The sequence below is a fragment of the Sminthopsis crassicaudata genome, chromosome 4 (assembly GCF_048593235.1).
Source record: "Sminthopsis crassicaudata isolate SCR6 chromosome 4, ASM4859323v1, whole genome shotgun sequence".
Lineage (NCBI taxonomy): Eukaryota > Metazoa > Chordata > Mammalia > Dasyuromorphia > Dasyuridae > Sminthopsis > Sminthopsis crassicaudata.
Genome location: NC_133620.1, coordinates 144,262,485 through 144,275,850, shown reverse-complemented (window position 1 = coordinate 144,275,850; position 13,366 = coordinate 144,262,485). Strand labels below are relative to the sequence as shown.

Sequence of the window (13,366 nt, the reverse complement as noted above, 5' to 3'; positions counted from 1 at the left end):
AGAGAGAGAGAGAGATTGAGAAAAGGTGGCAGAGTAAGAGCATCTCTCCGCCGTCGGGTCAGCCCCCGCCTTCCCGGCGGCAGAAAGGAGGGGAAAGGAGTGTGGAGGGGTGTATGTGTATATGTGTGTATGTGTGTATGTGTGTGTGTGTGTGTGTGTGTGTGTGAGTGTGTTGGAGGGGGTGGGGGAGCCGAAATCTCGCGGTGTTTGCCCGCTGCTCGGGCCGCCATATTGTGTGACAGTATTTTGGTTTGGACTCTGCTGGCGAAGAGAACGAGAGCTAGCGAGAGCGCTGGGGGGGTGGGGGGAGGGCTGGAGCGTGAGCGGGGGGGTGGGGGAAGAGGGAGGGAGGCCGAGCAAGTCCGAGCCGAGCAGAGAGGATCGGGGAGCGGCGCCGCCACCCACCCACCTCATCGCCTTCGACCTGCTGCTGCTGCTGCCGCCGGCGGGGCGACCCAGCCCGACCCCCTCTCCTCTTCTCCCCTCCCCCTCGGCCACGAGAAGCGGCGGCGGCGGCGGCGGCAGCAGATCGGAGGGGGCTGAGCAGGGAGGGAGCGCTGAGGTGTCCCCCCTGCCGGGTGGAATAGGAAGCGGCGGCGGCGCTGGCGGCGGCCGTGGCGGAGGCGGCGGCGGAGACTGAGACGGAGACGGAGACGGCTGACCTAGTGGGAGAGGCGGCGGCGGTGGCGGCCGCGGCGACGACGGTGAAGGGTGAGCGGAGCGCGCTGCCGGGCCTTTGCGGGGCTCCCCCGGATTCCTCCCCCTTCTCCCCTCAGCTGCCCGCACCTCCCTCGGGCCCCGGTTGGCAGGATCTTCTCCGGGCTCTGCAGGCCTGTGCGCCTGGGGCGCCTGCCGCTTCCTCTCGTTTTCTCTCGTTTTCCCCTTCCACACCCCCTTTCCTTTCTCCCCTTCCCCCACTGTGACAAGGTGGAGATCGGGTCCTCGGGAGCCGGAGGACCGCCCGCAGGGAGGGAGGGAGGGAGGGAGGCAGGGAGTGCAGAGCCCGCCCGGGGGCTTCCTCGGATCCCGGCACCGGGGAGAACCCCAAGGTGGGGGAGGGCTCCCGCTGCTGCCGCTGCCGCTGCTGCCGCTGCCGCCGCTGCTGCTGTTGCCGCCGCCGCCGCCGCTGCTGCTGCCCCATTGCCCTCGATCCGCCCCTTCGCTGTGTGTAAAAAAGTGTCTCTGTATTTGCTAGTGTTTGAAATGGGGGTGGGGGGATGGAGAAGGAAGACTTTGGCCTGGGGTGGGAGCGGGAGGCTGGAGGATTTAAGAGGAGTGGGAGATCCTGGTCCTTCCTCTCTCCCTCTCCATCCATTGTAATGATGCCTTTAAGGGGTCTCCGTGCCTCCCGGAGGAGGGTTGGGTTTTTTTTCCCCTTTAATCTCTCTTCTCCCTCCACCTCCGTCCCTCTAGCTTCCGTTCCTGGCTAAGGTAGATGGGATGTATATTTACTTGGGGGGGAAAGGTATGGTAGCAAATGTCCTTACAGGTGACAGGTGCGTGGCTGTGCTGTCCATGCTGTGGGGTTCATTCGAGTGATTTGTATAGCAAAGTGTCGGAAGCGGTGTGACTTTGTGTGTTTATATGTTTGGTCGTGTTCGATTCCATATATAGTATATTTGAGATGTTAGGGTTTCCATTCTTCTAGTCAACTTAATTGTTGTGGAGAAATTCTTCAAATGCTTCTGATAAGAGAGGTTTCTAGTAGTGGGAATTTGCGGCGTCCTCGGTCATCACCCCCACCCCCACCCCCACCCCCACTCCTCCTGTATTCCCGAAGTCCGGACTCTTAATTGGGTTTTCCGTACTCTTTATTCTTTGCAAAGAATTTGGCCACAAATGGGTAGCAACCTTAACACCAAGTAATCTCATTTTGCATCCATTTTGTCTTTTTTAAGTAAATACTTTATATTAAGGTCAGATTCATTCATTTTTTAAATAAAGGAAGGTAAAAAATTTTTTATCAATTTAATGCAGTTTTAGACTCCATATGCAGCAGACTGGAGTAAGGCTTTTTTGTTCTGTTCTCAGTTATTACTTTTGTTTAATGTATTTTACACTGTCTAGGAATTGTCAATATACACACATAAAATTTTCCATTTGAAAAGATTTGAATTGTAAGCTTGAATTTTTAAAATTCAGTTTTAAATAGCACCGCACATACAAGCTTTTCATAGTAAGCTTTTTTAAAGCACTTGTTTGTTTTGAACTCATTTTCTTTTCATTTTATAAAGTTTTGGCTGAGCAATTTGATAACTAAAATTAATGAGAACAATGTCAGGTAAATGAACTGCAGAATGGATTAACTATAAATTTAGTCTTACAGGATCATAGAAAAAAGTTCTTTTTAAACTTGTACAGACAGAATGTGTTGAATGCTGATGCTATCAGTGTATTAACAGGAAATAGAGCAAAAATTCCAGTGATTCAGAATTTGATTGAGGTTTTTTTTTTCTTTTAATCTAATCAGTTTTTACAGGTTATGCTATATTTTATGTTTAACATATTGTAAGAGATCAAAATGAGAATCAGGCACATTGGTCACATTAGTCATATTAGTCATTTAACCTTTATATGTTTATTTCATTTTTTTCTCCTCAAGTGTTTGGAATAACTTAAGGTTAAAAAGTATCTTCCAAAAGTAACTTTGATGAACATCTACCAGAACAGCCATGAATAGTATTTTGTAACTCTTATGAGCCAGTTTGTTGTGTAGTTCCTGTGCTGCCTACAAGTCTGATTTTTTTTTTTTTTTTTTTTTTAATGATACTGGCTTGTCTAAAGACTGAATGTCAATTATAATTAATGGTGCTCCATTGAAATGATGCTTATTTTTGGTCCTCACTTTGAGGAAACTAGTCTACACTATTGTTAGTAATATCTTAAACAAGTTTTTGTAGGATTTTCTTATGGTGATTACATCTGGTGAAATGAAAATTTTAAACTACATCAAACTGAGTAGGCAGATTGATTTATCAGGGTAAAATGTAGATGTTTACTGATGTCTTCTAGTATTTCTTACCTAATTGTTTTGTTTTAAGGTATTCTTTTGTAGAGGCATATCATATTTAGATAAATTATTTCTTTGGAATCTTGAGGAAGAGTTGAGGAATAGCAAAATTACCTCTTTTTTTCCAACAAGAACATTTAGGATGGGAAGATATCTACTTATATAGCATCATTTTGGTAAAATAGTCTTTATGCAGGATGTGGTGTCCTTTATTTTAAAAAAAAGTATCCAGGAAATGATTGAAGTAATAGGAAAGAGGATAGCATTTTTGATTATGAATTAAGATGTTTGCCAAAGACTTTGCATCCTTTAGTGTCCAGGATCATAACTTAGGAAAACAAAACCTGCTAATTTAGAAATTTTGCTTTGTTATAGAAGTCTAAAGGAAAATTTCCATGATTATGTTTTAAAGATTGTCTAGAGAGTGTGTGAATTTGGGCATATTAAACCCGTGCTCTGGATCTTTTTCATTCTTAATACATCTCTTCCTGGCCCTGGTTACCATGACTCTCTAAACCACTGTCTTTTATCTTCTCTTTGCCCTCCCTTGCAGATTTCTGAGGAGGGCAGAACAAAATATTATTAATTTGTTTCACTTTTCTGAAATTAACAGATCATTATCAGAATTGTTATCCATCTAAAATTTGGGAGGATGGGTTGTAAGATGTGGGTAATTATAAGAGTATAGCAGTTAAAAAGGAAAGAGGATTTCTGATCTTTTTTTTTTTTTTTCGTTGTACATTTCTTTTTTTTTTTATTTTTTTTTATTATATATATATATATTTTATAATATTATCCCTTGTATTCATTTTTCCAAATTACCCCCCCTCCCTCTATTCCCTCCCCCCCAATGACAGGCAATCCCATACATTTTACATGTGTTACAATATAGTCTAGGTACAATACATGTGTGTGAATATCATTTTCTTGTTGCACAATAAACATTAGAAGAGGATTTCTGATCTTATTGAAAAGTACATACAAAGGAAACTGAGTTGAAGCAAGGGTGGAGAAGGGTTAAGTGACTTGTCCAGGGTCACATAGCAAGTAAGTGTCAAATGTCTGAGGATGGATCCTCCTGACTCCAGGGCTGGTATTCTAGCCAGGACCACATTTAGCTTTCTCTAGAACTCTTTATATGATTTCTCAAGTTTCCCTGTGGAACATAACTTCTAGTTGAAGAACAGTTCATTGATAAGGATTCAGAAAGATGCAGGAGTTGTGTAATATATGGGTATTCAATACATTATCTTTGTCTTGATTTCATTGCCTTTGTGAGTCATATTAGTAAAGTATTTTTGCATTCATTTTACATTTATGGTTGTATTATTTTAAGGATATTTACTTCATTAAAGGTAGCTAAAATCAAAACTTGAGCATTCTGGAATCTTTCTGATATTATTTATGATGAAGATGATGAGTGTGATAATAGTTGGCATTTATATAGTACATTAAAGTGTTACAATCAGTATCATTTAATCTTACCTATGATATTGGTATCACAGCAATAAAATAACAAATGGGTTATCTTCTATTTTACATATGAGGAAAGCACATTAAATTAAGTGACTTAGACAGGGCCACACAACTCAAAAATTTAACCACCCAAATGCTTTTTCCTTTTGACCTTCTTCTACTTAAGAGCATCTTAAACTGTGGGGCACAGTCCCCACTGAATGGGGGATTATGAAATTATGATTTATTATCAGTAAATGATTTTTGATTTGTATACCCAAAAATGTTTAGAAAGCCCTGCTCTACCTCAGTAAATAATTGAATGTTAGGACAGCAAGCACTAAAAATTTAGAAATCATTTTTTAAAATTTCAAGATCTTTTCCTCTAAAATAGCAAATACAGTAATACCCCCAATTAATTTCAACTTCCAACAAGAAAGTATTGAAATAATTGTCACAAACCCCTTGTTCTAATGCCAGTATTATTTGTCTTGAATTTCTAACGGAGGCCTTATTGATTTTTATCTAATAGTTCTTAACAAATTTGGTTATCTAATTCTTTAGCCAGATAATAGCAAATTAGAAATAGTGGCCTAGAAAGAAGGCCTATGAATCAGACACAGGAACAGTAACAGTGATAGCTGATAGTCTGAAACCTATGGAAGAAATAGAAAACTAAAACTCAAACCCGTAATGGTATTATCATATATAATATAATAATGGATATTCAAACTAATGACCATGAGTCAACCACAAAATACATCATCTTCTGTTTCAGAACACAGGAAACAAATTAGTAATATCTTTTAGAGATATTTTCATGAAAAAGTGACCAGAATAAGTTTTCACACTTGAGGGGATAGCATTTCAAATTTTTTTAAAAATTCACTTATGTTAAAAATATTATTCCCAATGATACTAAAAGTATTGCTATATTTTAAGCAGCCTTGTCATACTCAATTTAAACTTTAATATGAAAAAATTACAGTTAAATGCTTTTATCTTTCATAAATGCCATGTTCAGGGATACTCTTATATGACACCATCAGGGAATGTGGTATGACAATTAATCACATATTCCAATCTGTAGATACTGAATATGAATTACCAATATTTTTTATACATAATCTAGTTTTTCCTAAGTTTAAGAACACTTGACAATCTTTATGAATGTGACTGTGGCTGTAAATTATTTTACAGTGAAAGCTAGACAATGTGAATTAGTAGGGATTTCTACTTGGCAAATTGGACAAAGTAATTTTCATTGTAATTTGATTTTTGGAATTTAGTGACCTCTGTAAGTGCTTTTATAATTCTAATATAAAATAAAAACTAACATTAATAATAAAATTAATTTTCAATTAAAGGGTGGTATCTTCAGAGCATACAATTTAAGGGAAAAGGGAAGATTAGAATAAGGCTAATTATAGCACTAATTATTTTAAAGAGTTTACACTTATTAAATAGTTTATCTCAGCCTCTTTGTAGAATTATTTAGGAATAAGTAGCATTCCCATAGTGAGGGTGGGGGTGGGATAAAAAGTTTGTGTCTGCCTTTCACACAATAAATTTTGGGTGTACCCTTTAATGCACTGTCTTTCATTTATTTATTTATTTTGTGCTAGCTGTTTTTCTTGAGTCAATTTTGGTGGTTTTTCTATCCCTTGATTCAGAGGAGCATTTACAAAGGAGTAGAAAGCCATTTTTTGATTTTTAAGCTCTCAAGAATCACTTTAATTTTAAAGCTAAATTAAGATGTCATGAAATGTATTATCACTTTGAAATCTATTTGTGTCTATTTAGACTTGTTTTATGTCTGTCTACATCTTTCACTAATATTATGAATATATATATATATATTATTGAAACGATAGAAAGCTTTATTAGCACATTTTCCCCAAAAAATATTTTTTGCTTTGAAAAATATCATAGGTGGAGATGAGGAGGTCAGTCCCTTGTGCCTGAATTACTGTGCAGTAGACCATTCTGAGGCAGTGATTAATAAATAGTCTAGAGCTTTTAGAAGCAAAAATAGCCCAAAATAAAAATATAATGCATGTGGCATAATTCTCGAACATGAACTGTGTATTTTATAACACATTACTATCTCTGAGGGGAATTTCATTTGAACTAGAAGTTTATACTGGCATTATTGAATATAAATATATTTATATTAGTTTTCCATCTGTGTCCATGTAATAGCATATTCTTATATTGCCTTGATATTTTTTAAATTTTGATAGTATTTCATTTTTCCAAATACAAGCAAAGACAGTTTTCAACATTAACCTTTGCAAAACTTTGTGTTCCAACATTGTCTTCCTTTCCCCTCTCTCAAGAAACTAAGTAACCTAACATAGGTTAAACAAGTGCAGTTTAAACATATTTCCTGTAGTTGTCATGGTGCAAGAAAAATCAGCTCATAAAGGAAAAGGCCATGAGAAAGAAAGAAAAAAAAAAACAAGCAAACAAGAACAAAGGTAAAAATATTATGCTTTGATGTACATTCAGTCTCCATAGTTCTCTCTCTGGATGAATATGAGGCTTTCAATCCCAAGTCTATTGAAATTGTCTTGAATCACCTCATTGTTGAAAAGAGCCAAGTTCATCATGTTGATCACATAATATTGTCATTATGTACAATGTTCTCTTGGTTCTGCTCACTTCACTCAGCATCAGTTCAAGTAAGTCATTTTCAGATTGCCTTGATTTCTAAGGAACATTGGTATTTTGGGGAAGGAAATAATTTTAAGGAAAAGAGAATTCCTATTCATCCTTTAAAAGATATCTTTTTCAAAATGTTTATTGCTTAGTTCAGCTTTTTCTTACTCTTTGATAAGTTTCTGGGGTCTTTGTAATGAATAAAAATTAAAGTCTTCTTGAAAACTAAGTTTCTATTAGGCCTTAGCAATTTACTTAAAATATATTTTTCAACATTCATTGATGTTTTAAGTTTCTCCATGAGAAGTTTCTATCATGATTTTCATGTCCTAAGATAATTTTTTAAACATAGTTTGTAAATAAAAAACTATTAAGACTTTTAATGTTATTTTTGTTTTAATGATTTAAAAACCCTTATTATGAAAGGTGCTTACTTGAGTGAATTCAGGAAGTCCAATTTAGCTACAGACAGGTAGAACATGGGTAAAGGGAGTCTTAAGAATTTGTAGTATTTTAATTGCCTTGTTAAAGAAACTAGCATTCTTGTTTTCAATTAAAGAAGGAAAGACAAAACAGACTTTTTGGCAGAGCTTCAGAATAGTGGTATAGAAGCCAAATAATGAAGCAGTATTTGAGAGGATCCTACAGTATCTTTGGGAAATAGCTAATAGAAGTTTAGGACATAGTACAGTTAGAGTGATTCCTGATAGGGAAAAAATACATACATTTTTATAGTTATAGTAGAATGCCATTTGTACTTAAATAAAATGGGTAATAATAAAGGAATAATCTCTTAATGGAGAAACCTGTTTGTTCTACATGAATGGCATTAATGAAATCATTGTCTTAGATCTATTTTAGAGTAATAGTTGGCATTTAATAAATGCCTATTGACTTAAAAATTATATTCAAGAGCAGTAGCTGAAAGACCATTATCAAGGAAATTGTGTTTGGGGTCCAATTTATAGGACAGTATGAATTAGAATTAGGCATTCAAGAATGAATGGCCATCAACTTAACTTGGAAGGAGTAACCATGATAAATTGAAATACAGTTATAATGCTGTTTTGTTTTCAGTGGAGGTAAAATATAATACCCTTTGGGTAGGTGTGTGTGTATGTGTATGTAATTAATTTGCAACTAAAACAATCAGGAAGCATTTATTAATTGTGTACCTATACCTGAGCACTGTGGTTCTTTCTTTCTTTCTTTTTTTTTTTTTTTTTTGCTGAGGAATTTGGGGTTAAGTGACATTCCTAGGAACACAGGACTAGGAATTGTTAAAGTGTCTGAGGTCGGATTTGAACTCAGGTCCTCCTGACTTAAGGGCTGGTGCTCTATCCACTGAGGCACCTAGCTGTCCCAATCGCTGTGATTCTTAAAAAAAATAAAATATCCAATAATATGTTGACTATTTAGATTATTAATTGTATTATAGATTCCTAGTTATGGCTTAATAATAGTCCTTTCCCTCACACCCTGCCTTATATGTTGATTGTACCTCTTAACTTTAATGTATATTTTATTTTTCAAGATTGTGCTTAAGTTTGGGGTCATGTATAGTTGTTCCTAATATAGTTTTAATTTTTTTTTCTAATAGCTTAAACTTTAGTTATTTTCTATTAAGAATCTTATTTTTGATATTTGGTTTCAGGTTAATTCCTTTCACCCAAAAAATCTTGATGTCAAACCAACCTCAAATAGTATTAGCAGATTTGATGGAGCAACAATTAATCACTTATTAAGTGCTTTTTATGTGCCAGGCCCTGTGCTAAGCATTGAAACTGGCCAGTGGACTGGTCTATATTATATAGCTTGTGCTTCAGCAGTACAGGGCTAATAGCAAAAAAAATGGAATGTTGTTCCACTCCCCATCAATGAGTGGAGAAAGGTTTGCCAATGTAAATGGGATACTGAAATCATCAGCTCAGTTTTGTAGAATATAGTTCTCACTCAAAAAAAAAAAGTTTTTGTTTATTCAGAAAAGTTGTCAAAAGCAGTAATGCTGACATGGAATTTTTTTAGGGAAAAATATATTGAAATGCTTATTACAATACCTCTTGTTTATTCTTTGGAACTAAAAGTTAATTTACCATTGTCTTTACTGTTCCTTTTTTATTTAACAAAGAATCACTTTAAATAACTACTTGTGTGTTGTTTTAGGTGTTCTAACCCCTGTACCCTGTTAGTTCAGGTTTGCTGTTGGGATGAAATGAAGCACTTATGAGTCATTGAACAAAGGAGGCGAATGGAAAGGAATAAGCATTTATATAGGGCTTTTGCCAGGCACTGTACTGAGTGCTTTACAAATACTACTGTATTGAGTCTTCACAACAACTTTGCTGTTATTATCCTCATTTTACAGTTGAGGAAACTGAGGCAAGCAGAAGTCAGTGTCATACAGCTTAGAGTGGAGGCAGAAAGTTTACTTTATTCCATATACAGCAGGGATACAGAGGCATTTAGCTTCTCTGAATAATGGAGGAAAGTTGTAGGCCTCATCTCCATTTCTAGCTGGATCTGGAAACTTGTCTAGTCAGTATTTTATCAAGGTATACTGATTCACATGGTTTTCACCAAGTGTGAGAGGCACTGACTATATGTAGCTGGGGCTTGGAAGCTTCAGCCAGTCAGATTGCTTGGGAGGAGGAAGTTGGGGAACTCAGGGACACTGAGTTAAGAAAGTATTGGTCCTATCACATATGTTCAAAAGAATAAAAATTATTCTATCATATTCAGCAAGGATTTATTAGGCACCTACTTTATGCAAAACACTATTAGGGCTGGAAATATAAAGACTAAATGGAAATAGATCTTATTCTCAAGGAGTTTACATTCAACTAAGAGATAGACTGATAGATAAAAACAAAATAATTTGGGAAAGGATAAAGATTAGTTGAGAAAGTTTGTGGAGTGGGATACATAATTAGGCATGGGTGCAATGTGAGTTAAGACAGAGATATGAGTTCAATCTTGTAAGTAGATCCATTTGATTAGAGAATGTATTGAGGATAATACAGAAAAGGTTAGAACTGTTGGAGTTAGATTGTGGAGTGCTTTAAGTCTAAGGTTGAAGACTTTTGTATTTTTTTCCCTAGAAGAGGGCTTTTGAGTAGTGGAATGGCATGGCTAAGTCTGTCCCTTAAGAAGATGGTTTTGGCAGCTGGGTAGAGTTGGATTAGAAAAGAGAGTCTAGCAAAAGGGAGACTAGTTGGTCTCTTGTTACAGTCCAAGCAAGAAGTACTGAGGATCTTACATAAGGTAATGCTTCTTTTAGTGGAGAGAAAGGAGAAAATGTGAGAGAGGTTGTGAAAGTAAAATAGACATAAGATTTGGCAGCTTTATATAAGGATGAGGAACAGAGAGGAGTTGAGTCTTAATTCCAAGGTTGGAAATTTAATGACTGGAAAGATGGTAATGTTTTCCACAAAAATGTTTAAATGGAATTGCATATCTCTTCACTGACTTTCTTCTTCCCTAGTAGTCAGAATGAAAAGATTAATCCCACTTTAAACATATCCCATCTGTTTGATCCTTGTTTCATTAGGAGGCCACTATCAGAAGAGAGCCATATTGTAGAACATGATAATAAGAGGTAGAAGTCGACAGAAGGCATTTACTTTTAGCAGAAGGAAAAACTTCAGTAATCATAGCCATTCAAAAGTGGAATAAATTCTCCACCTTTGGAAGCCTCCAAGTGCAGGTTAGATCACTTACTGAGATGCTGAAGGCTTATTCTAAGTAGTTTATGATTCTAGTAAAGTTCCAAGTAGTACTACTTGTACTTGCTGACTTACCAGGGAGCTCCGTAGCCTCTTTTCCTCTAAGAAGAATTAACTGACAGAGACCACTCAGAAGTGTCGAACCAAGGACATCAAGAACAGCAGGTGAAGGGAGGGACAGAGGCCTTTAGGTGATTAGTGGAAATCTTCCTTCATAGCTTTGATTTATATCATGCCTTTCTTTGAAAAAAAGTTAGTTTTTATATAAGTAATTATAGTTTCTGCACATTAACTTTATTTTCTTTTTAACCAATTTCTAGTGAGTACCTCTGTATAAAGCATTGGAACATTCATCTATGGATCTCAGAGGCTATCTAGTTCAATCTTCCTCATTTTACACATAAGGAAAATGAAACCCTACAGAGATGGAGTGACTTCTGAGGTCACATTAGTGGTATGAAATCAGAGGTAAAATTTGAATGCAGATCATCTGAATATCATTTGTGTGACAATTCGTTTAATCTTCTTAAGCTTTAATTACTTCATTTGTAAAAAGAAAAAAGGAAGGTATGTGGAGGAGTTGGACTATATCATTAGTGTCAGAAATGGATCCTAGAAAACCACAAATTAACATTATTCATCTTTTATTATGTTTTTATTTAAACATGACTTCAGAGTGTTATGGGCAGAAGTTTGATGTCTCTGGATTACATGATACCTGAGATTCCTTGCAACCTCTGATATGAGATACTAAATCTTTCCAAGAATATAAAATGAATCCTTATTCTAGTTTATATTTATATGTATAAAAATTCCTCCTTTACTGTACCAAAATATATGTGTGTATATATTTTGGTACAGTAAAGAAGGAATTGAACTAATAGTTGGAATTTTACTAACTTAACCAAGAGTGGAATAAGTATTTATTAAGTGGTTCCTATGTGCCTGTTATTGTTCTAAGTGCTTTACAAAAATTATCTCATTTGATCCTGTCTACCAATCTAATTTGTTTTGGTAAAAACAACAGATCTAAAAGAAAACAATTTGTGTTTGATTTGCTGTAACTCTACGGAGTATAGACTAAAATGAAATATTAGCTTTATTTTTTTTTTAAATCACAATATTAATTGTTTCTGTTTTTTTTGCTCATTCCTTTGTAAAAGTCTAAATTGCTAATTTTAAATTAACCAATAATCCACAGTTTGTATTTTTACAGGGAAAGTATTAAAAATTTGGAGGGACTCAAACTTTGATTATATCTCATGTAAAGTTAAATATAATAGTGTAAAACTTTTACCACTTTATGTATAAAAATGATTATGAACTACCAATAAGGAAGTTCTCCTTAACAAAGCAAATCAGCAAATGAATAAAGCTGCCTAAAGACATTGAGAAATTTGACATTACCAAGGTTGCAGAAAGTATAGAGTATAAAAACTGGGAGTATAGAAACTGGATTTGAGACTAGATCTTCTACTCAGATACTACAGTAAGGTGCTAATATATTAGTAATATCATGTGTTGGTAATTGAGGTGCTAGACATACTTTGTGATATGAATTAATATTAGCCAATGTGATCATACATTTAAATAAATGAATATCATAAGTTTAAAATATCTAATAGTGTGAATAAAAACAATTTCTGCACTTAAAAAGAAATGATTTGATCTTTCTTTGAGACAAAAAAAAAATTGCTATTTGGTGTTGTAAGGATTTGTGTAAACAGAAGTATCATCAATATAGATAGGAAACTATCTAGGAAGTTCACTTGAGCATTTGAGGGAAGGAAAATATATAGATAAATCACTGTGTAATATGTGAGAGGAAATTAGTAGTATGGAATTAGAAGGGTTTTTAAGTAGTAAAGAAAAGTCAGGTGAATTTATAAAATACTTTTTTAAATAAATAAGGAAACTCTTAAAATCTCTTCAATTTAATTAGTAGAGGGACTTAGTATAGGAAGCAGTATGATGTTATTGAAAGAGTGCTACTCTTAGTGATAGTTGAGTGAATGGGTTCAAATACTGCCTCATTATTTTAATCCTGAATGTTTTTTGTGTTATTCTGGCAAACTGCTTTAATCTCTGTTTTCTCATCTTTTAAATTGGATAATAAGTTGCCTGTAGTACTTGCCTGACATATAAGAATCAAATATGATATAGCATATAAAATACTTCTGCAAATCTTTAAAAGCATAGTGAATAAAATGAATAAAAATTGCTTGCTTCTGGGTTTGTGTGAACTTTGCATTGAATTTTTTTATTTTAAAATAGTTGTCATATGTGTGTTGATTATCCTAGTTATGAACATCTAATATTTCATCCTTTCATGTAGGTCTTTCCGTATTTTAATATATGTTCCATTTTTATGATTTTATGGCATTTTACTGGCATACTTTATTACCATGGCATACTTGGCTGTTATCAAGATATTAGGCAAATGAGTTTGTGATTTTTTTTTTTCTATTTCAAAGAGAGCAGCTATGAATATTTTTATACAGAAACTCTTTTTCATACT

General features: G+C 35.5%; 1 protein-coding gene across 3 annotated transcripts in view; it reads left to right on the top strand.

Moving 5' to 3' along the window:
* Positions 1–342: 342 nt before the first annotated feature.
* TAB2 (TGF-beta activated kinase 1 (MAP3K7) binding protein 2) overlaps positions 343–13,366 on the top strand; it is a 101,598-nt gene continuing 88,574 nt past the window's right edge. Inside the window, exon 1 of one of the 3 annotated variants that reach the window (XM_074309583.1) lies at positions 343–711. The gene's annotated coding sequence lies outside the window, so the exon portion shown is untranslated. Of the gene's footprint in view, positions 712–11,168; positions 11,317–13,366 lie in introns of those variants that run through there. The other 2 variants (XM_074309585.1, XM_074309584.1) reach the window with 2 other exon arrangements.